General features: G+C 45.1%; 1 protein-coding gene across 4 annotated transcripts in view; it reads left to right on the top strand.

Annotated features, from left to right (window-relative positions):
* The window catches only part of HDLBP (high density lipoprotein binding protein), a 112,913-nt gene that overhangs the window by 16,243 nt on the left and 69,198 nt on the right, over window positions 1-27,472 (top strand). The window contains exon 2 of one of the 4 annotated variants that reach the window (XM_050965358.1): window positions 23,507-23,557. The exons of the other annotated variants lie outside the window; for them this stretch is intronic. The gene's annotated coding sequence lies outside the window, so the exon portion shown is untranslated. The remainder of the gene's footprint in view (window positions 1-23,506; window positions 23,558-27,472) is intronic. 4 annotated transcript variants of the gene reach the window in all.

The raw sequence follows: 27,472 nt of genomic DNA, 5'->3' as shown, positions 1-27,472 counted from the left end.
GCATGCTCTGGAGCCTCTCTGGGTCATCCGCGATTAGGACCAGGTCATCCGCATAGGCCAAGATGCTCACCCTCTCGCCATGCAGGTCGAGGCGGTCAGCGCAGTCCAAGATCGCCCGCAAGAGCGGCTCCATGGCGAGGTTGAAGATGATTGGGCTGAGGGGGCAGCCTTGCTTCACGCCGCTGTGGATCGGGAACTCGGCGGTTTCTCCTTCTACCGAGCGGATGGTGGTGCTGCAATCCTCGTAGAGTTCCCAGATCAGGCCAAGGAAGGTCTCCGGCATCCCAAACTCCCGTAGCATGCTGAAGATGTGGTGGTGGGGGATGGACCCGAAGGCGTTGGACAGGTCGAGCCACGCTCCCGCGCCCTGCTCCCGCGCCCTCTTGGTCATCTGGAGAACGGTCTGGAGCAGGAAGTTGTGCTCGTAGCACCCCTCTGACGGCATGAAGCCCTTCTGTGCTGGGCTGATGGCTCCCCCGGCTGTTGCCCACTCCGTGATCCTGGCTGCCAGGCAGCTGGCGTATAGTTTGTACATCGTGGAACAGAGGGAGATGGGTCTCCAGTTGCTGGGGTCATCTCGTGTGGATGTAGTTGTACCAATATAGCTTATTTCCCTTATACTATGGGAATGTGGTAAACTGGTCTAAGGCATCTTTATACCAGTAGTTATTATGGAAGAAAAAAGTCACACCACTAACAAAAACAGTTATACTGGTATAAAAACTGCTTAGATCAGGCCTCAGTGTATCCATATGCAAGCTGTGAATATGGATACTGAAGTCCAGGGAAAGCACCATGTCAAGAATTACAGGCCTTTTAGGGCCCCCTGGAGAGGACCCCATGGCCATGATACACCCGACCTAGTAGCAACCTTATTATAAAGCCCCAGCAATCTTAACAGTGGTCTGGGTCATTAACTTAAATCCCAGCAAAGTTTTTAGACAGGTGAGGAAGACCTATCTAGCAAGGAAGTAGTGAGCCTAGTTTGGCTGAGAACTATTTATCCAATAGTCTGTCACAGAGAGCATACAGACCCAGGACTAGAGCTGTGAAATAGTTAGATGGTGGGTGTTATTTATATTAAAATACCTTACCAAGTCCCAAGAAGAGATAGGAAAGTAGAATTCAATTGCAGGATGTATGCTGTAGAGGTAGCATCTCTGTTCTTCCTCCTAACTCTTCTTACCTTGAAATAATAGAGTAGGTATTCTAAGGTAACACGTTAATGAAACTTTCTTTAATGTTGGGAGAGACTGATTATTACTGACCGTGAGACTCCATTTTGAGTCAGATGGGGGGACTGGCTGGCCAGAATTTATAAAGGGTGGAGTTAAGAGACTTATCAAATTGATCTCTAGGGTTGAAGAGCAATGCATTTTGGTTTGGGAACTTTGTCTGATTAAACTTTAGAGCAGAGGTCGGCAACCTTTCAGAAGTGCTATGTTGAGTCTTCATTTATTCACTTTAATTTAAGGTTTCGCTTGCCAGGAATACATTTTAACATTTTTAGAAGGTCTCTTTCTATAAGTCTATAATATATAACTAAACTATTGTTGTATATAAAAAGGTTTTTAAAATATTTAAGAAGCTTCATTTAAAATTTAAATTTAAAATGCAGAGCTCCTCAAACTGGTGGCCAGGACCTGGGCAGTCTGAGTGCCACAGAAAATCGGCTCGTGTGCCACAGGTTGCCTAACCCTGCTTTAGAGGTTCATAGCTCAGAGGTTTATTTTAGCTTACCAGTATAGCCTAAAAACTTTCTCTATCATGGGAATTTAGCATAGCTTCTATGCTTGCTCTAGCTTTACAGAGCTCTTTCCAGTTCAGCTCTCTATCCTAGTTTTAGAAGCTTAGTGTGGGTTAGGAATTCATTCTGGACTGGGACCTACAGTGGGAAGACTTCGTTAAAGGTTTGATTTAGCAGCCTCTTTGCTTTAAAGGAAGGCTTGTTTATTTCTTCTGAAGCTGTTTTTGTAAGTTAAACTAACATGTTTCCCAAAGGATCTTAAATTAAAACTCTCTCTTACTCTATTTTTTTTTCCTGTTTCCCTTCAGTGCACTTATGAGTCAGTGCCCCACAGCTCACATGTTGTGACTCTAGTGGGACAGCATTTAAAAAGCTTTGTTTCAGTGAAAGAAATCTATTGCTATGGTGCTAGAGAGAGAAAATCTTCCCTACTTAGATCATTTCTATGCTTTTGGAAAGTTCTGGGTTGTTGGAAGATTTTTGTGTGTTTTAAGGATTTAATTTGCATGAAGACAGTGACCAGTCTGTGATGGGTTTTGTTTTGTGTTTTTCTACAACAAGAATTTGTGCTCTACATTAAACCTGAAGAGGCTGCTCTTTCTGCAAAGAGTCCTGTGGCACCTTATAGATAGACAGATGTATTGGAGCATGAGCTTTTGTGGGTGAATGCATCCGACGAAGTGGGTATTCACCCAAGAAAGCTCATGCTCCAATACGTCTGTTAGTCTATAAGGTGCCGCAGGACTCTTTGCTGTTTTTACTGATCCAGACTAACATGGCTACCCCTCTGATACTTGCTCTTTCTTCTTAACCCAGGCCTTCTGTGAAGTTTCTTTCCAGCTATACAGCTTCTCGTGTTGCCTTAAGCAGCATAATAGAAATGCCAACATCATTCTGTGTACCTGAAAGTAGCAGGGTGTTGGGTATCTTATCAGATGGTCATCTCTGGACATTGCTGGTGGCAACCCCCTTGTCTTTGGCTAGTAAATTCAGTCTTCTGACTTGTAGTACATGTCAGGTAAATTTTCAAGATGTGAAGATAGCTATTGTTCATCCTTTGATCAAAATTACTGTGGAAGTTCAAAGTAGTATTAGATGTAGTAATGCCTTGCAGCAGTGAGTTCACAGGTACTTTTGATTTAAATATATCACAATTTATTGTGTGCTCATCTCATTATTGGGAAATATAAATCGTTAGTTCCTGCTACGAAATACATGAGGTAAGAGGAAGATCAACGTGTCTCTTCTAAAAACTTTAACTTCTTAAAAAACAAAATGGTCCTAATCTTTAGTCTCTCCCTTTCCTCTTGTCTCATTACTGTTGTAATTACCATTTTCCTAGCAATGCTCTTACCAAAGAGATACTTAACTGGGCTCATGTAATTGGCCTTCCAGTAACTATTGGATTAGGGAAGAAGTTCCTGTGCAGAAGCAGAGTCTAGGACTGTTGTTATGGCGCTGTACTCTGCAGGGGTAGCAGCACAGGCATGTCGGAAAGGCACACAGACAGGGATGGAGGGACTAGGTCAGGAATTCTCACACAACATATTTTTTGGTGGCTTCAGAGCATGGACAGCAACTCTTGCTGGTGCCACTCTGACAGTTTTTCCTAAAATACTTAACTAACTTTAGGAAAAACAAACAAATATGCAAATATACATGTCCATATCATTGTAATTTATTTATGTAGAGTTGTTTGGTTTTCTTTTTTTTTCAAACTTGATAACAATAACGTACAGTTGTTTCTATTCTTTACTGGACATAAACAGAATAGAAACAAAAAATAAAATGCTAGGCATGTTCTTGTCTTGTGGTGGTTTTTTTTGTTTTAAGATTTGCTCGCTAGTAAGCCTGCTGCTGTGAAAAGTGATATTTATATGTTTGTTAATAGCATTTTTCCCAGAATCAGACTTGCTAGCTAACTGGGAGGCAGTGAAAAGAGAGATTAATAAACATACACATCACTTTTCACAGCAGATTTACTCAGCCTTGGCAAGCTGGGGGACAAATTAAGCCCTGGATGGGGAGCTGGATGGGGGGCAGCAGGGGCCAGGGGTGATGGATGAGAGCTGGAGGAGGCAGTGGGGCTGAGGGGGGCAGTTGTGAGCCTAGGGGCAGAGAACAGAGCCCACCACCACCACCACCACACAGCTGAAGCCCAAGGCCCCATGCCTGGAGCTTGCCACCGACCACCCCAGGTTTGAAGCCGAAAGCCCCATTGCCCTCAGGAAGGTGAGAAACTCACACTGGCTGCCTGCTCCCCCTGTGTTCTGGCTCCAGATGGGAACAGGACCCAATCACTTCTGGTGGCCCTGGGACAGGTGCCTATCATAACATTTTTTCCCAGATCTGGACCTTAGCGTCCAAAATATAGGTGTTAGCATGAAAACCTCCAAGCTTAGTTACCAGCTTGGACCTGGTAAAGCTGCCACCAGCCAGGAATTATACAGTGCCTAGCTCACTGTGGTCTCCTCAAAACCTTCCCTGGGGGACCCCCAGACTCAGATGCCTTGAGTCTTACAACAAAGGGAAATAACCCCCTCCCCTTGTTTCCTTGTTACTTCCTCCCAGGCTCCCCTCCCTGGACGACCCTAGGAGATTCCCTGCTTCCAGTCCTGGAAACACAAGTACCGAGAGAGCTAATCTCTCTCTCCCCACCCCTCACCCAGAGAGTATGCAAAGTCAGGTTTAGTAAATCTAACGAAGAGATTTTCCCCCTGACTTCTTCCTCCCACCAATTCCCTGGTGAGCTGCAGACTCAATTCCCTGGAGTCCCCACTAAAGAAAAACTCCAACAGGTCTTAAAAAGAAAGCTTTATATAAAAAGAGTGAAAAAGGACATAATATATAGTCTCTGTGTCAAGGTGGCAATATACAGGGTCAATTGCTTAAAGGGAAAAAATGAATAAACAGCCTTATCCAAAAAGAATACAATTCAAAACACTCCAGCAACTACACACATGTAAATACAAAAAAACAATATAAACCTATTGTCTTACTATCTTTGTACTTACAACTTCGAAACAGAAGATTAGAAAGCCAGGAGATAGAAAAATCACTCTCAGAGCCGAGAGGGCACAGACACAAGACAAAGAACAAAGAACTCACACCCAAACTTCCCTCCACCCAGATTTGAAAAAGTCTTGTTTCCTGATTGGTCCTCTGGTCAGGTGTTTGGTTCCCTGTGTTAACCCTTTACAGGTAAAAGAACATTAACCCGTAGCTATCTGTTTATGACAGGGCCACTACTCTTTCTCTCCCCCACCCCCCTCCAATCACCACCCAGGAGGCTGTGGCTGCAAGAAAAGCCTCTGGTGGTCGCATTTGAGAAACACTGGACTAGGTCTTGTGTTCTACATGCTGCTGCTATTAGGGCTGACCTTGGTCTCTCTGTCTGTATACATAGATGCTGATTATATTGCTAAGGCAGTATGCTCTGCCCCTGGTGAATCATGTCATTTGTCACTTTTTATTCAACAGCAAAGGCTGATGAAAGGAGCCATGTCCAGCTTAGAGGGTTACTGAATGTAGAGAGATGCTGGGAGATCTCCAAAAAAAGAAATGCTGGAAGAAATCCAAGGGGGGGGGAGAGAGGGAAAGAAGTTTAGGGGTTAATTTCAGGGCAGAGGTTGTACTTGGGGGGGGATTTTGGCTACCACTTCAGTAGCTGAAAGAAATCAAGAAATAAAATTTCTGTAAATCCACCTACTTGATTGTTTTGTATTGTGGAGGGGACCTCTCTTTATAAAGAGTGCTGCTGGATTACTATAAAGAAAAACAGATTTGTTATCTATGCATGAAAAGTGGAAATAGGACCAGATTTTTGCCCTCTCAGTTGTAAGAATTCCAGCGTCTGGACTTGTATTCCAGTGGTGCTCTGCTTTCCCTTAGAGGGAAGAATGTTATAAGTGTTGCAGGTGGTTCTTCGAATGAAGCATGCATAAACAGAAGCAACATGTATACCACACATCCACATCTTTCGGCACTTAATATCAGTGAATGCAAAAATCACAGATATTAGGCTTGTTTTCACAAGAGCTAAATTCTGCTGTTACATAGTAGCTATGTATCTAGCAAGGTATTTCCTCAGTAACTAAATACTACACCTTAACAAGAAAGAGTTGAAATCATGTTAGTTCTCTGGCCATTATTGTTTTAGAGGGCGACTTGCTGTAAACTAACCTCAGATTCTTCTTGAAGTAGTAGACTTATAATTATTTATCTGCAACTCTCTTTTTACCCAGTAATAGTACTTTCACATTCAAAATTAACACAGGTATCTCAAACACATGGCCGTAATCAAACACTTAAAGGAAGGATGATGCTTGGCTCTAGAATATTCACACAGTAAACAACATTTGAAGTAGAAATAGCTTATTTTCATAGAACTAATGTGACTCGTGGCATGATTTCATCAAACACATAGCAGCTTTCAGCAAATGGCAGAGTAGGTTTGGCGTATGAGTAAATAGCTCGCATGAGCGAGGCCTATGCTAATATCAGTCTCTCCACATCTTTTTCAACAGAATTTGCGGTAGTTTGTATGAAACTTCTAATTAAAAGCCTGTGTCTGAGAGGTGCTGAGCATTCACAACATCCACTAGCTTGAGCTGGTTCAAGCACTTCCAGGTCACCTGCAATTCCCCAGAATTGAGGCTTCTCCTACATAACCATCCATGCACTCCCATGTGCTTAGAATTAAACGTGTATATTCTATGCATCTTCTAAAATGAATCAAAGACCAGCCTGATTTTTAGGCTCTAGGTAGAAGAGAAACTGTGTGGGAAGGATGCAGCAGCAGGGCAAGGCAGGCTGTGGGGGCATGAGGAGCGGAGACTGAAAGAATGCAGGAGGGAAGAGATGGAGTCAGATGAAGGAAATGGCCTAAGAGAGGCAGCAGCTGCAGAGGTTGGATCAGAGAAAGCCCTAACTGGGGACAGCAAAGCATCCCTGGACAGAGGAAGGTGCCAGGAATTACTTAACTGCATTTGTCAGTGTTCCTCTTTGACCCAGTGGCAGTCCTGTATGGAGCGCAAAGGGGAACTTTCTTTGTGTGTGTCTGTCTCTCACCATCTCGCTGGGGGCATTGCAGGCTGGGCACCCTTTTTGAGCCAGCCCTGCTAGTCTCAAAGGGAACTGGGGGTGCTCTGCACCTATTTAGATCAGGCCCTAATTGTATCAGTTTCTCATGTAAGTACTGATTTGTATTTATCTCTGTTTGTAAGTGTCAAGGTTCCTTCCCCACTCTGAACTTTAGGGTACAGATGTAGGGACCTGCATGAGAACCTCTAAGCTTAATTACCAGCTTAGATCTGGTTTTACTGCCACCACCCAAATCCTTTAAGAGTTATTTGGGAAACTCTGTCTACCTTCCCCCCAGACTATCTCCCTCCCAGTAGCCTTGAGAGACTTCTCCACCAAGTTCCTGGTGAACACAGATCCAAACCCTTGGATCTTAAAACAAGGAGAAATTAACCATTCCCCCTCCTTTCCCCCCACCAATTCCTGGTGTGTGAAGATCCAACCGCCTTGGATCTTAAAACAAGGAAAAAATAATCAGGTTTTTAAAAAGAAAAATAAAAATCATCTTTATAAAATCAGGATGGAAAATAACTTTACAGGGTAATCAGATTCATAGAGCTGAGAGGAACCCCCTCTAGCCTTAGGTTCAAAGTTACAGCAAAAAGAGGTAAATCCTCTTAGCAAAAAGGAACAGTTACAAGTTGAGAAAACAAAGATAAAACTAACACGCCTTGCCTAGCTGTTACTTACAAGTTTGAAATATGAGAGACTGGTTCAAAAAGATTTGGAGAGCCTGGATTCATGTATGGTCCCTCTTAGTCCCAAGAGTGAAGAATCCCCAAAACAAAAGCACACAAATAAAAGCCTTCCCCCCACCAAGATTTGAAAGTATCTTGTCCCCTTATTGATCCTTTGGGTCAGGTGTCAACCAGGTTACCTGAGCTTCGTAACTCTTTACAGGTAAAAGGTCTCTGGCCAGGAGGGATTTTATAGTATTGTTGTCATAAACAGATAGCTAAGGGTTAATGTATCTTACCCCTGGAAAGAGTGGTTCACCCCATGAGTTTCCCACAGTTTTTGCATGGTCCCTGCCAGAAAATTAGATCCTGAATCAGTAAGGATGTCGGAGGGCCAACCTACCCTGGCAAAAATGTCTGTTAGGGCCAGGCACACAGTGTTAGCCTTGGTGTTGCCTAGAGCTACTGCTTCCGGCCATCGGGTAGCAAAGTCCACGAAAGTCAGTACGTACTGCTTTCCTCTGGGCGTCTTTTTTGGGAAAGGACCCAGAATATGTACAGCTACTCGCTGAAATGGGACCTCAATTATGGGGAGTGGCTGGAGAGGGGCCTTGACCTGGTCTTGAGGCTTTTCCACTCTTTGGCATACCTCACAAGACCAGACATACTTGGCAACGTCCTTGCCCATCCCCTCCCAGTGGAAGGACTTTCCCAACCGGTCCTTGGTTCTGTTCACCCCAGCATGGCCACTGGGATGATCATGGGCTAAGCTTAAGAGCTTCCCCCGGTACTTAGTTGGAACCACCAACTGTTTTTGTGGTTGCCATTCTTCCCGGTGTCCACCAGAAAGAATCTCCTTGTATAAAAGTCCTTGGTCTATAACAAACCGGGATCAATTAGAAGAGCTGAGAGGCGGTGGGGCGCTCCGTGCCGCCGCCCAAGCTTTCTGAAGGCTGTCATCTGCTTCCTGCTCAGTCTGGAACTGTTCCCTTGAGGCTGGGGTCACCAGTTCTTCCTCAGACTGGGGACTTGGGCTTGGTCCCTCTGGAAGCACTGTAGCTGATGGGGTTGTTTCCGTTGCTGGTGAACCGCTCTGCGCTGGTGCACCTGAGGGTATTTCAGGCTCTGGCTGAGACTTTTGGGTATGGCTGTCTGTTGCTTCTGCCGGTTCTGGCTCGCTGGCGCCCACTGGCGTTGAGTTTGAAGATGTGGTTGCAATTGCTGGTGCTGGTTGCTGTTCCAGTTCCGGGCCTGGGACTGGAGGCGCTGTGGCTGTTTCAGTGGTTGGCATGGAATCCGGGTCCACTACCTCTGTCTGGGTCTCTGGTAACACAGACGGGGCCTCTGTGGACGGCTCAGGAACAGGAATGGGTCTGGAAGCTTGCCTGGTTTGGCTACGTGTAACCATTCCCACTCTCTTGGTCCGCTTCACCTGGTTGGCCAAGTCTTCCCCCAGTAGCATGGGGATAGGATAATTGTCATAGACTGCAAAAGTCCACATTCCTGACCAGCCTTTGTACTGGACAGGCAGTTCAGCGGTAGGCAAGTCTACAGCTTGTGACATGAAGGGGTAAATTGTCACTTGGGCCTTTGGGTTGATGAATTTGGGGTCTACGAAGGATTGGTGAATAGCTGACACTTGTGCCCCCGTGTCTCTCCACGCAGTAACCTTCTTTCCACCCACTCTCAAATTTTCCCTCCGCTCCAAGGGTATTTGAGAGGCATCTGGGCCTGGGGATCTTTTGGGTGATGGTGGTGTAATGAACTGCACTCGGATGGCGTTCTTTGGACAGTTGGCCTTGATATGTCCCAGTTCATTACACTTAAAGCATCTTCCATCTGATGGGTCACTGGGTCGAGGTGAGTTACTGGAGACTGGTGAGGTGGAAGAATAGTGTGTCTGTGGCTTTACTTGGGTTGTAGGTGGGGTTTTTGGCTGCCCTCGGTTGTAGAGTTTATGGTCGGTGTGCCCTCTGGGGTATTCGTTCCCCTTGACAGTAGCTTTTTTGCTTTCTGCCACTTCCATCCATGCAGCTCCAATCTCCCCCGCTTCGGTGAGATTTTTGGGTTTTCCATCTTGTATGTACCGTGTTATGTCCTTAGGAACACCATCCAAGAACTGCTCCATTTGTATGAGGAGGTGTAGTTCTTCCAAGGATTTAACATTGTGTCCTGATATCCAGGCCTCATAATTTTTCCCAACGTAGTAGGCGTGTTTGGGAAATGACACATGTGGTTTCCACTTTTGGGTTCTGAAACGCCGACTGGCATGATCCGGGGTTATGCCCATTCTGTATCTGGCCTTGGTTTGAAAAAGTTTATAGTCGTTCATGTGCTCCTTAGGCATTTCAGCTGCCACCTCTGCTAAAGGTCCACTGAGCTGTGGCCTCAATTCTACCATGTACTGGTCTTCAGAGATGCGGTACCCAAGACAGGCTCTTTCAAAATTTTCCAAGAAGGCCTCGGTGTCATCACCTGCCTTGTAAGTGGGAAATTTCCTGCGATGTGGAACCATAATTGGCGAAGGTTTGTTAGGATTGGCTGGAGCCTGTTGCTTAGCCTTTTCTAATTCCATGGCCTGTCGGTGGGTTTCTCTCTGGAGTTCCATCTCTTTTTGTTGTTTTTCCATGTCTCGGCGGTGGGCCGCCTCTTCTTGTTCTTGTTTCCTTCTGTGGGCCATCTCTTCTTTTTCTAGTTTTCTTTTGTGGGCTGCCTCGTTGGCTGCTTGTTCTCTTTTGTAGGCTGCCAGTTTGATGCTTTCTTCCTTTTCTTTCAGCTCCAGTTGTCGCCTGTGTTCAGCTTGTTTGATTTGTTCTTCTGCCTCCCTTTTTTCCTTGGAAGTCATGGTTCCTGTTTTCTTGTGTTGGGGTGCCCTCCGGTGTTTGTTGGCTGAACTGCAGGCTCTATTGCTTCCTGGGGTCTGCCTAGCAACAGTGCCTTTTTCCCTTTCTTCCTCTAGCTAATCTTTTCAATGTAAAGTAAACCAGAAAAACCACTTTATTTGCATGTGTATAGTGCTGGTATTTGCCTCCTAATGGGAGTGCTATTGTCTGACAAAAGACCTGTTTGTCACAGCTTAATGGTTCCTTGCTTAATATGCAAGCCAGAAACTGCAAGAGAGAGCAGAGAAAAAAGATTCTCTCTGGTTCCCTTTAAAACCAAACTGTTCCTCTCTGCTTAAAAGCCCCTAGCAGAGAAAAGAAAAATATAATATTCCTATTGGCTTGTGGATTCTATCTTTCCCACAAATGCTGCCACCATGTCATAACCTAGTCCCAGATTTGGACCTTAGCGTCCAAAATATGGGGTCAAGTATCAGAGGGTAGCCGTGTTAGTCTGGATCTGTAAAAGCAGCAAAGAATCCTGTGGCACCTTATAGACTAACAGACGTTTTGGAGCATGAGCTTTCGTGGGTGAATACCCACTTCCTCAGATGCATGTAATGGAAATATCCAGGGGCAGGTATATATATGTGTGCTAGCAAGCAAGCTAGAGATAACGAGGTCAGTACAATCAGGGAGGATGAGGCCCTGTTCTAGCAGTTGAGGTGTGAAAACCAAGAGAGGAGAAACTGGTTCTGTAATTGGCAAGCCATTCACAGTCTTTGTTCAATCCTGAGCTGATGGTGTCAAATTTGCAGATGAACTGAAGCTCAGCAGTTTCTCTTTGAAGTCTGGTCCTGAAGTTTTTTTGCTGCAGGATGGCCACCTTAAGGTCTGCTATAGTGTGGCCAGGGAGGTTGAAGTGCTCTCCTACAGGTTTTTGTATATTGCCATTCCTAATGTCTGATTTGTGTCCATTTATCCTTTTCCGTAGAGACTGTCCAGTTTGGCCGATGTACATAGCAGAGGGGCATTGCTGGCATATGATGGCGTATATTACATTGGTGGATGTGCAGGTGAATGAACCAGTGATGGTGTGGCTGATCTGGTTAGGTCCTGTGATGGTGTCGCTGGTGTAGATATGTGGGCAGAGTTGGCATCGAGGTTTGTTGCATGGATTGGTTCCTGAGCTAGAGTTATTATGGTGTGGTGTGCAGTCACTGGTGAGAATATGTTTCAGGTTGGCAGGTTGTCTGTGGGCAAGGATTGGCCTGCCACCCAAGGCCTGTGAAAGTGTGGGATCATTGTCCAGGATGGGTTGTAGATCCTTGATGATGCGTTGGAGGGGTTTTAGCTGGGGGCTGTATGTGATGGCCAGTGGAGTCCTGTTGGTTTCTCTCTTGGGTTTGTCTTGCAGTAGGAGGCTTCTGGGTACACGTCTGGCTCTGTTGATCTGTTTCCTTATTTCCTCTTGCGGGTATTGTAGTTTTGAGAATGCTTGGTGGAGATTTTGTAGGTGTTGGTCTCTGTCTGAGGGGTCAGAGCAGATGCGGTTGTACCTCAGTGCTTGGCTGTAGACAATGGATCGTGTGATGTGCCCGGGATGGAAGCTGGAGGCATGAAGGTAGGCATAGCGGTCGGTGGGTTTTCGATATAGGGTGGTGTTAATGTGACCATCACTTATTTGCACCGTGGTGTCAAGAAAGTGGACCTCCCGTGTAGATTGGTCCAGGCTGAGGTTGATGGTGGGGTGGAAGCTGTTGAAATCATGGTGGAATTTTTCCAGAGTCTCCTTCCCATGGGTCCAGATGATGAAGATGTCATCAATGTAGCGTAGATAGAGAAGGGGTGTGAGTGGACGAGAGCTGAGGAAGCGTTGTTCCAGGTCGGCCATGAAGATATTGGCATATTGTGGGGCCATGCGGGTGCCCATAGCAGTGCCACTGATCTGGAGATATATATTGTCATCAAATTTGAAATAGTTGTGTGTAAGTATAAAGGCACAGAGTTCAGCAGCCAGTTGTGCTGTGGCATCATCAGGGATAGTGTTCCTGACAGCTTGTATTCCATCTGTGTGTGGGATGTTTGTGTAGAGAGCCTCTACATCCATGGTGGCTAGGATGGTGTTTTCTGGGAGGTCACCAATGCATTGTAGTTTCCTCAGGAAATCAGTGGTGTCGCGGAGATAGCTGGGAGTGCTGGTGGCATAGGGTCTGAGTAGAGAGTCCATATATCCAGACAGTCCTTCGGTGAGAGTGCCAATGCCCGAGATGATGGGGCGTCCAGGATTTCCGGGTTTGTGGATCTTGGGTAGTAGATAGAATAACCCTGGTCGGGGCTCTAGGGGTATGTTGATTTCTTCTGGTGTTAGTGTAGGGAGTGTCCTGAGTAGATGCTGTAGTTTCTTAGTGTATTCCTCAGTGGGATCTGAGGGAAGTGGCCTGTAGAATTTGGTATTGGAGAGTTGTCTGGCTGCCTCCTTTTGATAGTCAGACCTGTTCATGATGACAACGGCACCTCCTTTATCAGCCTCTTTGATGATAATGTCAGGGTGGTTTCTGAGGCTGTGGATGGCATTGCGTTCTGCACGACTTAGGTTGTGAGGCAAGCGATGTTGTTGTTCCACGATTTCTGCCTGTGCACGCCGGCGGAAGCATTCAATGTATAGGTCCAGGCTGTCATTTCGACCCTCAGGAGGAGTCCATGTGGAGTTCTTTTTCTTGTGCTGTTGGTGGGAGGGCACCCGTGCATCAGTGCACTGTTCAGTGTTGTCCTGGAAGTATTCTTTGAGTCTGAGACGGCGAAAGTAGGCTTCCAGATCGCCACAGAACTGTATCATGTTGGTGGGGGTGGCAGGGCAGAAAGAGAGTCCCCGAGATAGGACAGACTTTTCTTCTGGGCTGAGTGTGTAGTTGGATAGATTGACAATATTGCTGGGTGGGTTAGGGGTACCACTGTTGTGGCCCCATGTGGCAGGTAGGAGTTTAGACAGCTTACAGTCCTTTTTCCTTTGAAGAGAGGTGAAGTGAGTAATGTAGATCTCCTGTCTTATTCTAGTGAAGTCCGTTTGTATAGAAGTTTGGTTATTAATGAGAGTCTCCAGGTTGGAGAGCTCTTTTTTGATGTTTTCCTGTTTGCTGTATAGGATGCTGATCAGGTGGTTCCTCAGTTTTTTTGATAGAGTATGGCATAATCTCTCACTGTGGTCTGTGTAGTATGTAGATAGCAGTGGATTTTTTACCTTTAGTCCATTTGGTATGATGTCCATCCGTTTGCATTTGGAAAGGAAGATGATATCTGTCTGTATTTGTGCAAGTTTCTTCATGAGGTTGATGGATTTCCATTCCATACGGCTAAATGCAGTGCCTTGCATGGTGTCAAGTATCAGAGGGTAGCCGTGTTAGTCTGGATCTGTAAAAGCAGCAAAGAATCCTGTGGCACCTTATAGACTAACAGACGTTTTGGAGCATGAGCTTTCGTGGGTGAATACCCACTTCCTCAGATGCATGTAATGGAAATATCCAGGGGCAGGTATATATATGTGTGCTAGCAAGCAAGCTAGAGATAACGAGGTCAGTACAATCAGGGAGGATGAGGCCCTGTTCTAGCAGTTGAGGTGTGAAAACCAAGAGAGGAGAAACTGGTTCTGTAATTGGCAAGCCATTCACAGTCTTTGTTCAATCCTGAGCTGATGGTGTCAAATTTGCAGATGAACTGAAGCTCAGCAGTTTCTCTTTGAAGTCTGGTCCTGAAGTTTTTTTGCTGCAGGATGGCCACCTTAAGGTCTGCTATAGTGTGGCCAGGGAGGTTGAAGTGCTCTCCTACAGGTTTTTGTATATTGCCATTCCTAATGTCTGATTTGTGTCCATTTATCCTTTTCCGTAGAGACTGTCCAGTTTGGCCGATGTACATAGCAGAGGGGCATTGCTGGCATATGATGGCGTATATTACATTGGTGGATGTGCAGGTGAATGAACCAGTGATGGTGTGGCTGATCTGGTTAGGTCCTGTGATGGTGTCGCTGGTGTAGATATGTGGGCAGAGTTGGCATCGAGGTTTGTTGCATGGATTGGTTCCTGAGCTAGAGTTATTATGGTGTGGTGTGCAGTCACTGGTGAGAATATGTTTCAGGTTGGCAGGTTGTCTGTGGGCAAGGATTGGCCTGCCACCCAAGGCCTGTGAAAGTGTGGGATCATTGTCCAGGATGGGTTGTAGATCCTTGATGATGCGTTGGAGGGGTTTTAGCTGGGGGCTGTATGTGATGGCCAGTGGAGTCCTGTTGGTTTCTCTCTTGGGTTTGTCTTGCAGTAGGAGGCTTCTGGGTACACGTCTGGCTCTGTTGATCTGTTTCCTTATTTCCTCTTGCGGGTATTGTAGTTTTGAGAATGCTTGGTGGAGATTTTGTAGGTGTTGGTCTCTGTCTGAGGGGTCAGAGCAGATGCGGTTGTACCTCAGTGCTTGGCTGTAGACAATGGATCGTGTGATGTGCCCGGGATGGAAGCTGGAGGCATGAAGGTAGGCATAGCGGTCGGTGGGTTTTCGATATAGGGTGGTGTTAATGTGACCATCACTTATTTGCACCGTGGTGTCAAGAAAGTGGACCTCCCGTGTAGATTGGTCCAGGCTGAGGTTGATGGTGGGGTGGAAGCTGTTGAAATCATGGTGGAATTTTTCCAGAGTCTCCTTCCCATGGGTCCAGATGATGAAGATGTCATCAATGTAGCGTAGATAGAGAAGGGGTGTGAGTGGACGAGAGCTGAGGAAGCGTTGTTCCAGGTCGGCCATGAAGATATTGGCATATTGTGGGGCCATGCGGGTGCCCATAGCAGTGCCACTGATCTGGAGATATATATTGTCATCAAATTTGAAATAGTTGTGTGTAAGTATAAAGGCACAGAGTTCAGCAGCCAGTTGTGCTGTGGCATCATCAGGGATAGTGTTCCTGACAGCTTGTATTCCATCTGTGTGTGGGATGTTTGTGTAGAGAGCCTCTACATCCATGGTGGCTAGGATGGTGTTTTCTGGGAGGTCACCAATGCATTGTAGTTTCCTCAGGAAATCAGTGGTGTCGCGGAGATAGCTGGGAGTGCTGGTGGCATAGGGTCTGAGTAGAGAGTCCATATATCCAGACAGTCCTTCGGTGAGAGTGCCAATGCCCGAGATGATGGGGCGTCCAGGATTTCCGGGTTTGTGGATCTTGGGTAGTAGATAGAATAACCCTGGTCGGGGCTCTAGGGGTATGTTGATTTCTTCTGGTGTTAGTGTAGGGAGTGTCCTGAGTAGATGCTGTAGTTTCTTAGTGTATTCCTCAGTGGGATCTGAGGGAAGTGGCCTGTAGAATTTGGTATTGGAGAGTTGTCTGGCTGCCTCCTTTTGATAGTCAGACCTGTTCATGATGACAACGGCACCTCCTTTATCAGCCTCTTTGATGATAATGTCAGGGTGGTTTCTGAGGCTGTGGATGGCATTGCGTTCTGCACGACTTAGGTTGTGAGGCAAGCGATGTTGTTGTTCCACGATTTCTGCCTGTGCACGCCGGCGGAAGCATTCAATGTATAGGTCCAGGCTGTCATTTCGACCCTCAGGAGGAGTCCATGTGGAGTTCTTTTTCTTGTGCTGTTGGTGGGAGGGCACCCGTGCATCAGTGCACTGTTCAGTGTTGTCCTGGAAGTATTCTTTGAGTCTGAGACGGCGAAAGTAGGCTTCCAGATCGCCACAGAACTGTATCATGTTGGTGGGGGTGGCAGGGCAGAAAGAGAGTCCCCGAGATAGGACAGACTTTTCTTCTGGGCTGAGTGTGTAGTTGGATAGATTGACAATATTGCTGGGTGGGTTAGGGGTACCACTGTTGTGGCCCCATGTGGCAGGTAGGAGTTTAGACAGCTTACAGTCCTTTTTCCTTTGAAGAGAGGTGAAGTGAGTAATGTAGATCTCCTGTCTTATTCTAGTGAAGTCCGTTTGTATAGAAGTTTGGTTATTAATGAGAGTCTCCAGGTTGGAGAGCTCTTTTTTGATGTTTTCCTGTTTGCTGTATAGGATGCTGATCAGGTGGTTCCTCAGTTTTTTTGATAGAGTATGGCATAATCTCTCACTGTGGTCTGTGTAGTATGTAGATAGCAGTGGATTTTTTACCTTTAGTCCATTTGGTATGATGTCCATCCGTTTGCATTTGGAAAGGAAGATGATATCTGTCTGTATTTGTGCAAGTTTCTTCATGAGGTTGATGGATTTCCATTCCATACGGCTAAATGCAGTGTCTTGCATGGTGTCAAGTATCAGAGGGTAGCCGTGTTAGTCTGGATCTGTAAAAGCAGCAAAGAATCCTGTGGCACCTTATAGACTAACAGACGTTTTGGAGCATGAGCTTTCGTGGGTGAATACCCACTTCCTCAGATGCATGTAATGGAAATATCCAGGGGCAGGTATATATATGTGTGCTAGCAAGCAAGCTAGAGATAACGAGGTCAGTACAATCAGGGAGGATGAGGCCCTGTTCTAGCAGTTGAGGTGTGAAAACCAAGAGAGGAGAAACTGGTTCTGTAATTGGCAAGCCATTCACAGTCTTTGTTCAATCCTGAGCTGATGGTGTCAAATTTGCAGATGAACTGAAGCTCAGCAGTTTCTCTTTGAAGTCTGGTCCTGAAGTTTTTTTGCTGCAGGATGGCCACCTTAAGGTCTGCTATAGTGTGGCCAGGGAGGTTGAAGTGCTCTCCTACAGGTTTTTGTATATTGCCATTCCTAATGTCTGATTTGTGTCCATTTATCCTTTTCCGTAGAGACTGTCCAGTTTGGCCGATGTACATAGCAGAGGGGCATTGCTGGCATATGATGGCGTATATTACATTGGTGGATGTGCAGGTGAATGAACCAGTGATGGTGTGGCTGATCTGGTTAGGTCCTGTGATGGTGTCGCTGGTGTAGATATGTGGGCAGAGTTGGCATCGAGGTTTGTTGCATGGATTGGTTCCTGAGCTAGAGTTATTATGGTGTGGTGTGCAGTCACTGGTGAGAATATGTTTCAGGTTGGCAGGTTGTCTGTGGGCAAGGATTGGCCTGCCACCCAAGGCCTGTGAAAGTGTGGGATCATTGTCCAGGATGGGTTGTAGATCCTTGATGATGCGTTGGAGGGGTTTTAGCTGGGGGCTGTATGTGATGGCCAGTGGAGTCCTGTTGGTTTCTCTCTTGGGTTTGTCTTGCAGTAGGAGGCTTCTGGGTACACGTCTGGCTCTGTTGATCTGTTTCCTTATTTCCTCTTGCGGGTATTGTAGTTTTGAGAATGCTTGGTGGAGATTTTGTAGGTGTTGGTCTCTGTCTGAGGGGTCAGAGCAGATGCGGTTGTACCTCAGTGCTTGGCTGTAGACAATGGATCGTGTGATGTGCCCGGGATGGAAGCTGGAGGCATGAAGGTAGGCATAGCGGTCGGTGGGTTTTCGATATAGGGTGGTGTTAATGTGACCATCACTTATTTGCACCGTGGTGTCAAGAAAGTGGACCTCCCGTGTAGATTGGTCCAGGCTGAGGTTGATGGTGGGGTGGAAGCTGTTGAAATCATGGTGGAATTTTTCCAGAGTCTCCTTCCCATGGGTCCAGATGATGAAGATGTCATCAATGTAGCGTAGATAGAGAAGGGGTGTGAGTGGACGAGAGCTGAGGAAGCGTTGTTCCAGGTCGGCCATGAAGATATTGGCATATTGTGGGGCCATGCGGGTGCCCATAGCAGTGCCACTGATCTGGAGATATATATTGTCATCAAATTTGAAATAGTTGTGTGTAAGTATAAAGGCACAGAGTTCAGCAGCCAGTTGTGCTGTGGCATCATCAGGGATAGTGTTCCTGACAGCTTGTATTCCATCTGTGTGTGGGATGTTTGTGTAGAGAGCCTCTACATCCATGGTGGCTAGGATGGTGTTTTCTGGGAGGTCACCAATGCATTGTAGTTTCCTCAGGAAATCAGTGGTGTCGCGGAGATAGCTGGGAGTGCTGGTGGCATAGGGTCTGAGTAGAGAGTCCATATATCCAGACAGTCCTTCGGTGAGAGTGCCAATGCCCGAGATGATGGGGCGTCCAGGATTTCCGGGTTTGTGGATCTTGGGTAGTAGATAGAATAACCCTGGTCGGGGCTCTAGGGGTATGTTGATTTCTTCTGGTGTTAGTGTAGGGAGTGTCCTGAGTAGATGCTGTAGTTTCTTAGTGTATTCCTCAGTGGGATCTGAGGGAAGTGGCCTGTAGAATTTGGTATTGGAGAGTTGTCTGGCTGCCTCCTTTTGATAGTCAGACCTGTTCATGATGACAACGGCACCTCCTTTATCAGCCTCTTTGATGATAATGTCAGGGTGGTTTCTGAGGCTGTGGATGGCATTGCGTTCTGCACGACTTAGGTTGTGAGGCAAGCGATGTTGTTGTTCCACGATTTCTGCCTGTGCACGCCGGCGGAAGCATTCAATGTATAGGTCCAGGCTGTCATTTCGACCCTCAGGAGGAGGGTTAGCATGAAAACCTCCAAGCTTAGTTACCAGCCTGGACCTGGTAAAGCTGCCACCACCCAAAAAATTAGAGTGTTTTGGGGCACTCTGGTCCCCCCAAACCTTCCTTGGGGACCCCAAGACCCAAATCCCTTGAGTCTCCCAACAAAGGGAAATAAACCTTTTCCCTTCCCCCCTCCAGGTGTTCCTGGAGAGATACACAGAAACAAGCTCCGTGAATCTAAACAGAGGGATTCCACCCTGCCCGTTTCCAGCCTTGGAAAAAGAAGTACCGAGAGCTAATCTCTCTTCCCCCCTCACCCAGAGGGAATGCAAAGTCAGGCTAGTAAATCTAACACACACAGATTTCCCCCTGACTTCTTCCTCCCACCAATTCCCTGGTGAGCACAGACTCAATTCCCTGGAGTTCCCCACTAAAGAAAAATTCCAACAGGTCTTAAAAAGAAAGCTTTATGTAAAAAGAAAAAAAAAATACATAAAAATGGTCTCTCTGTATTAAGGTGACAAATACAGGGTCAATTTCTTAAAAGAAATATGAATAAACAGCCTTATTCAAAAAGAATACAATTTAACACATTTCAGCAACTACATACATGTAAATACAAAAAAACAAACCTATTTTTGTACTCACAACTTGGAACAGAAGATTAGAAAGCAGGAAATAGAAAAATCCTTCCCATAGCCAAGAGGGACAGGCAGAAGACAAAGAACTCAGACACAAACTTCCCTCCACCCAGATTTGAAAAAGTCTGGTTTCCTGATTGATCCTCTGGTCAGGTGTTTCAGGTTACTTCTTTCCAGGGGTAAGATACATTAACCCTTAGCTATCTGTTTATGACAATTGTACACAGGATGGCTGTTCCCTTCCCTTTACAGTTATGACAGTAGGAGATAAAGTTGGACTTAAACTTGTTTAACAGCTGTTGAACGGAAAGCCACAGAGAAAGGGGATATCACTGGCCAGGCAGAGTGAAAATACCATGTTTAAATTTAAAGTATAAATTACAGTAGGCCTATTGTTACATATGCTTATAGGTTCACAACTAAGAGTTCACCAGTTACTATGTAGAATGAGAGGCATGTGTTTGAGGGGATCTCTGAGTCTGAGGAGGGACTGGTGCGTTGCTTAAAAGTAGAGTTGGCCAACGAGTAAAAGAAAAAAAAAAACCACCCTGATTGATAAATATTTTCATATTATTAAAGTGTTGAGTGCAGTGAGCTGTCATTGATTGGGCTGTGTCACAAGGACGCGGATAGCTACCGAGTATTTAATTAAAAAAAAAGTTTGTGAATCCTGAAAGTTTCACAAATTTGAACTCTACTGCGTCTAAAAACCCACAATGGATAGTGCAGTAAACATTTCAGTTATCCACCAGGGAGCAGAAACAATACAGAGTGCTGTGTGTGTGACCACAAATAATGACTAGTCAACGTGAAGAGTTAGTAACACAGGCTGAAAAATTATTCATAAATTCCAAATTCTTTCATGAATACATACATTTGAAGAAGATCAGGATGGGATCAGGGATGATTCACTAACCTCAATCCATAACAAATATTATTGGTAACAAATAGTGTGACTAGCTGTACTCAAAGCTGTCTCCCTTCCACCACAGCTAGCTTAGAGGGGCCTTGCAGCTTTGTGAGAAAGAGTCAGTCTGGTTTCTTTACTGCCAATTTAGATTGCCGTACTATAACTGCATCTAACATACGGAGAAACTCTTTTTTGGATTAGTAGAGATTAGGAATTAGTGCTTGTATGTGGACATAGAGAGCCCCTTGGGCATGTATAATGTTGACAGACCCCAGTCATCGGTGGGTGGGATTGAACCTGGGACCTCTGGGAACTTATTTCATAAGCCTCTACTGCATGAGCTAAAAACCAACCGGTTGTTAGCTAAGGTTGTAAAGCAAACTCATTTCTTTCTCAGTCTCTCTCGGTGCCACTAGATGGGACAGAACAGCACACCACATCCAGGAGGTGTGTGGATTACACATGCACCATCAATAGCTATGGTTAGGATGAAGGGAAGGCTATGCTTAAATAGCTGCAGTCCCGTCATTGCTTAAAAAAATTGGCATTGTAACTAGACACTTGTTATAGTCTTTTCAGACCCAATATTGCCAATCCCAAGTGGTCAAATTCATGAACCCCTCCAAAATAATGAGATTGGCATAAAAATGATTTTAAAAAATTGGGACTTATTTTGTTGTTTATTATTATTTGTATTACTATCGCACCAAGGAGCCCTATTTATGGAGCAGGACAACACTGTGCTTATATTTGCCTTCTGATTTTTGAGCTTTTACAGTCACACTTTCAAGCTTTTATCTATAACCAAGACAGCCAGAAACTTAACAACAAAAGCAGCTGAGAGTCTCATGTAATCACATGACTCCAGGAGCTGGGGCTTTAAGAAAACATCAGATATTTTTGAGACTTGCCACCTCTTCAGATTTTGTTGCAACACTGGATATAATATTATTAGGACTGTCAATTAATCACAGTTAACTCACGCAATTAACTCAAAAAAGTTAATCGTGATAAAAAATCAATCGTGATTAATTGCACTTATAACAATAGAATAGCAATTGAAATTTATTAAATATTTTTGGATGTTTTTCTACATTTTCAATGTTGATTTCACTTACAACACAAAATACAAAGTGCACAGTGCTCACTTTATATTATTTTTTATTAAAAATATATGCACTGTAAAACTGAAACAAAAGAAATAGTATTTTTCGATTCACCTTATACAAGTACTGAAGCACAATCTCTTTATCGTGAAAATGTAACTTACAAATGCAGATTTATTTATTTATTGGTTACATAACTGCACTCAAAACCAAAACAGTGTAAAACTTCAGAGGCTACAAGTCCACTCAGTCCTATGTCTTATTCTGCCAATTGCTAAGACAAACAAGTTTGTTTTCATTGACCGGAGATACTGCTGCCTGCTCCTTATTTACAATGTCACCTGAAAGTGAGAACATGTGTTCACATGGCACTTTTGTAGCCAGCGTTGGCAAGGTATTTATGTGCCAGATATGCTAAACGTAGGTCCTTTCCATGCTTCGGCCACCATTCCAGAGGAGAGGCTTCCATGCTGATTATGCTTGTTAAAAGAAAGTATGCATCAATTAAATTTGTGACTGTACTCTATGAGGGGAGAATTGTGCATCTCCTGCTCTGTTTTACCCACATTCTGCATATATTTCATGTTATAGCAGTCTAAGATGATGACCCAGCACATGTTCGTTTTAAGAACACTTGCACAGCAGATTTGACAAAATACAAAGAAGGTACTGATGTGAGATTTCTAAAAATAGCTACAGCACTTGAACCAAGATTTAAGAATCTGAAGTGATTGTCCAAAATCTGAGTGGGACAAGGTGTGGAGCATGCTTTTAGAAGTCTTAAAAGAGCAAAAACAATGAGGAGTTCTTGACAAGGACTCCTCGTTGTTTTTGCTGATACAGATTAATATGGCTACCACTCTTAAAAGAGCATCACTCTGATGCAGAAACTACAGAATCTGAAACACAAAAGAAGAAAATCAGCCTTCTGCTGGTGGCACCTAACTCAAATGATGGAAATGAACATGTCAGTCTGCACTGCTTTGGCTCATTATCAAGCAGAACCCATCGTAAGCATGTCCTCTGGAATGGTGGTTGAACATGAAGGGACATATGAATCTGTAGCGCATCTGGCACATAAATATCTTGCAACGCCAGCTACAACAATGCCACGTGAATGCCTTTTCTCACTTTCAGGTGACGTAAACAAGAAGCAGGCAGTATTATCTGCTGCAAATTGTAACCAGCCTTGTTTGTCTGAGTAATTGGCTGACCAAGAAGTTGGACTGAGTGGACTTGTAAGCTCTAAAATTTTACATTGTTTTATTTTTTAATGTAAGTTTTTTGTATATAATTCTACATTTGTAAGTTCAACTTTCATAATAAGATTGCATTATAGTACTTGTATGAAGTGAATTGAAAAATAATTTTTTTTGTTTTTTACAGTGCAAGTATTTGTAAAAAAGTAACTATAAAGTGAGCACTGTACACTTTGTATTCTGTGTTGTAATTGAAATTAATATATTTGAAAAGTAGTAAACATCCAAAAATATTTTAAATAAATGGTATTCTATTGTTAACAGCATGATTAATCGCGATTAATTTAATTGTGCAATTACAATTAATTTTTAATCACTTGACAGTCCTCAATATTATTACTGTTTTAAGGAGCTAAAAGGAACCACATTAAATTTTTCTATAGTACCCTGCATAATCTCTAAACTAGATAAAAATCTGTTCCTCTTCACAATTTCCATATTTTAATCCTCAATACCTCTCTAATCACTCCTTTGTAGTGGAAGCTTTCTATTGTTCCTTCCACTATGGAGTTAACTCTTTGTCCTTCCTCCCTTCTCCTTGTCCATCTGTGGTGTCTTTCTGTAATCTCTTGGCATTTTTCTTTGCTCTTTCACAGTTTGTTGCAGTGGTTGCTCATACTTACTTACCTAAATCAAGTCAGTGAGGGTTATGGTCTTTTAAAAATGCTGTAAACTGGTCCTCTTAGATAAATCTGCTTTGTAAAGCATCAGCAAGGGGTGCTTGTACAGCATGTGTATCAGGCAGCACATTGGGAGACCCCATGCTAAGATATGGACCCTGTTTTTCACTCCCCAGATCTGTGCCAGAAGATAGCAGAGAGATCACACTTAGCCTCCAGAAGAAAAGGTACAGGCTGTGAGACCCTAGTAGACTCATGCTATGTGATATTTACTGCACCTTCTGACAACAGCATATAAAAAAGTACCACATGTTCATTCTAAATTAAAATTGCTAGAAGGGAATTAGGGAAACAAGAAACACTGCAAGGATGAATGGACAAGAACATCAGTTTACCAGCCAATGCAGGATGGGATTTCTGTTCATTTCCTCTGTGGCACCTGGCATCGCCCACTGTCGGGAGACAGGATACTAGGCTAGATGGACTTTTGGTCAGACCCAATATGGCTGCTCTTATATTCTTAATGAATAAACAATCCCAGAAACTGAGAAAGTGGAAATGAGTGGTGGATGTTGAGCAGAAAGACCATGTTTTGGTCTGTGACATCAGCCCAATACTTATTTCTTGGGGAACTGTTGCTTAAAAATGCAAGCTACTAACTTCGCTTTGAAACACACCTTTCTACTAATTATTGGCTGGAGACAGTTTTTCTGCAGTGTTGGCTTAACAGAAAGAAGAACAATACTGCAGCTCCGTTACGAAGGGTCTCTTTGCAAGATGAACAGCTAAAACAGTATTTATTAAAGGGGAAAATGTAATCTGCAGAAAACAGCAAAAATTGTGGGAAGATTTGAATAGCATAAACTTCAATTTTCTTGAATTCCTGTGACTTCCCCCCCCCCTCCTGCTACCCTATGCCATTACTTCTACCCAGATAAAACTTAAATCTATTTTTCATGTGACTCATTTTCTGAAAGCTTCTTCTCCCATTCTTGACTCAATCAGCTCTTAACTTATAGTGAAGCAATATAACTTTCCACAAACGAATGCTTCCTTTCTTTGTCCCTTCTGTTTGACAAGCATTTCCCCTTAATACAGACCAGAATCCTGGAGTTTTCCTTAGGCATGGCAATCTTTTTCCATATCTCCCTGATTCATAAGTCTGCCTATTAACATCTCTAGAAAATGCTACTAGAAAGTCATACTGTGCTGAAATCCTTACTTATATTTAATTACACCCCATTTTAACTATAGTAGTTTCTGCTTTGGTGTTCCCAAATCCTTAGTGTCTAAAATCCAAATTAATATAAAACAGCAGCCAGATTGCTCTCTTGCGTTAAATGGCAGGACTATCTCACACACAGCATCTGCTGCTTTCTCTTGCTTTGTAAATCCATTTAGAATGGGCTCTCCGCTGACTTTCCTCTTTCTCTCTCTAGCGACATATAATAACTTTGTTCTTCTATGATATCTTCCATCCAAAGAACAGAGTGCTGTACAACCTGTAATTAAATCACAATCTGTGAGGTAGATAAGGATTATCTTCTCCTTTTTATAGCTGGTGAAACTGAGACACAGAAGTTGAGCCTTTCCCAAGCCAACACAGAAAGTCATGGCAGAGTTGGAAATCAACATCACGTCTCCTGACTCTGCCTTTTGCATTAACCACTTGTCATGGTCTCATGGGACCTGTGCACTCTCAGCTCTGTACGTTCCCGGGAGGAACCTCCTTCAGTGTGTGATAGCACTTGTTGGGAGTCACTTTCTCTCTTGGGGGTTAAGCCCTGAGCTTCACCGCCTCCTGGAACCCCACCTCTCTGAGCTTTCAGCACACCTGTCTGTCTCCATGAGTCCCCTCAGGAAGTCTATTCGCTTTGGACCCCCAGGACCTCCACACTTAGAGGGAGCAATGCAACCCTGATCTCTAGATTGCAATGACTCTCAGCCAACATAAAACAGAAGGGTTTACTGTATGTCTGGACACAGCACAAAAAGTTCTCAGGGCCCTCAAGCCTGTCCATCTGGGTCTGTCCAGCGTCCAGTTGGCCCAGGCTGCCCTCTGTCCCCAGTCCAGAAGCCACGTCCTTCCAGCCAACCATCCTATATATATCACCTTCCCAACAGCCCCTCCTCCATCCTTTGTCTTCAGTCCTGAGCAAATAGATCACCTGGGCCCTCTCTTCCGTCCTTTGCTCCCACTGGCCAGAATCGGCTAGTCAGATCATGGGGGCCCTCTCTTCTCAGCCCTTTGTCCTCCCACTGGCAAGAACTGGCTTGCTCCCAAGATGAAGTAGGACTCCAGGTAACTGGTTGCTAAATTCTACAGGGTTCTGGCTGTTGTGCGGGGTCCAGGCTGCTATGCGTAGTCAGTCTTGGCCCTCTGCAACAACACGCAACAGCACGCCCTCTTTTTAAACACGCACAAAGAGGCACACACCATATTAATGCAAAACACTAAGTAAATCCCCCACTTAGTCACATCACTACACAATGCTTCCTCTCACTTTACCATAGGTAAATCATGACCACCTACTCCCCAACTTGCTGCAGTTCCGCTTTCTTCAGATGGGGGGTTGCTCTTATCTATCCTGCTCACTTTAGAACGCTTTCCAAACCAATAAGTTACTTTCATTTTTCAAACCTATTTTGCTTGGCCTTTTTTGTGGAGCATTTAGTGATACTATAAGGACACTGCATTGCTTATAGGCTGATAGACAGAGAAGCCCAGTCAGGTTAAACAGTCTCACAAATTCACCCTGATCTCAGACTCTTTGGTCAGCTTTCCTACTATGGTAAGGGGAACTTCTTTATAAAACTACTTGGTTAGGATCAGGCTATTCATTCATATTAGGCTCAGGTATGGGTGCTTTTCCATTCAACAGGAGCACCATTTAGGGATACAAACCTGCCCCTACATCAAGGTTCGGCAACCTTTCACAAGTGCTGTGCCGAGTTTTCATTTATTCACTCTAATTTAAGGTTTCACGTGCCAGTAATACATTTTAATATTTTTTAGAAGGTCTCCCTCTATAAGTCTATATATTATATAACTAAACTAGTGTTGTATTGTAAAATAAACAAGGTTTTCAAAATGTTTAAGAAACTTAATTTAAAATTAAATTAAAATGTTGATCTTATGCCGCTGGCTCGCTCAGCCCACTGCTGCTCTGGGGTTCTCTTCACCTAGGCCGGCTGTGGGCTGAGCAGGGCCTGCAGCCGGGACCCCAGCTGGCAAGGGTCCAGCAGCCAGAACCCCAGACTGGCAGCAGGCTGTGCGGGGCTGGTTGCTGGGACCCCAGACCAGCAGTGGGCTGAGCGGCTCAGCTCACTGCCGCTCAGGAGTTCCATCTGCTGGCTTCTGCCAGCCGGGATCCTGATTGCCGGATCCACTCAGCTTGCTGCCAGTCTGGGGTCCCAGCCCTGCCCACATACAATGGGTACCTACCTTCTCCCTCATTCTGGTCCATTCTCTTCCTCTCTCTGTACTGAGCTGAGGGTGGGAGTGCACTGAGCACAGGGTTGGGGGTAAAGGGTCTGGCCAGGAGCTAGAATGAGGGAGGGAGATCAGGGTTGGGGCAGGAGGTTTGGGTGTGGGGCACTTACCTGGGCAACTCCCATATGATGCGAAGGGTGCAGGTGGGAATGTGAGGGGCGTGTGTGTGCAGGAGCTCCAGTTTGGTGCTCAGGGTAAGGGTAGGGATGTGGGGGATGCATTGGGTGTGGGGGGGCTGGGGATGTGGGAGGGTGCAAGTGTCAGGGCAGAGGGTTGGGGGCATGTGAGGGGGTGCAGGTGTCAGGGCGGGGGGGGGGGCTGGGTATGTGTGGGGGTGCCAGAGTCAGGGCTGGGGTTGTGGGGGTGGTGGTGAAGAAGTCAAGCAGAGATTGGGTGTGTATGAGGGAGATACAGGGCCCAGGGCAGGGGCCTGGGGTGTGTGTGGGGGTGCGGTGCTCAGGGCAGAGGGCTGGGTGTATGTGTGTGTGTGGGGTCAGGGCAGAGGGCTGGGTGACTGCCTCCCTCAGAACCCCCAACCCCCTCGCTCCTTGTCCCCTGACTACCCCCTCCTGGGCCCCATCCCAGGCCCCATCCATTATCTAAGCCTCCCTGCTCCTTGTCCCCTGACTGCCCCCCTAGGACCCCACCC

Source organism: Gopherus flavomarginatus, chromosome 8 (genome assembly GCF_025201925.1).
Source record: "Gopherus flavomarginatus isolate rGopFla2 chromosome 8, rGopFla2.mat.asm, whole genome shotgun sequence".
NCBI classification, from domain to species: Eukaryota; Metazoa; Chordata; order Testudines; family Testudinidae; genus Gopherus; species Gopherus flavomarginatus.
Note: the sequence above shows the minus strand (reverse complement) of the source record. Positions and strands in the feature narration are given on the sequence as shown.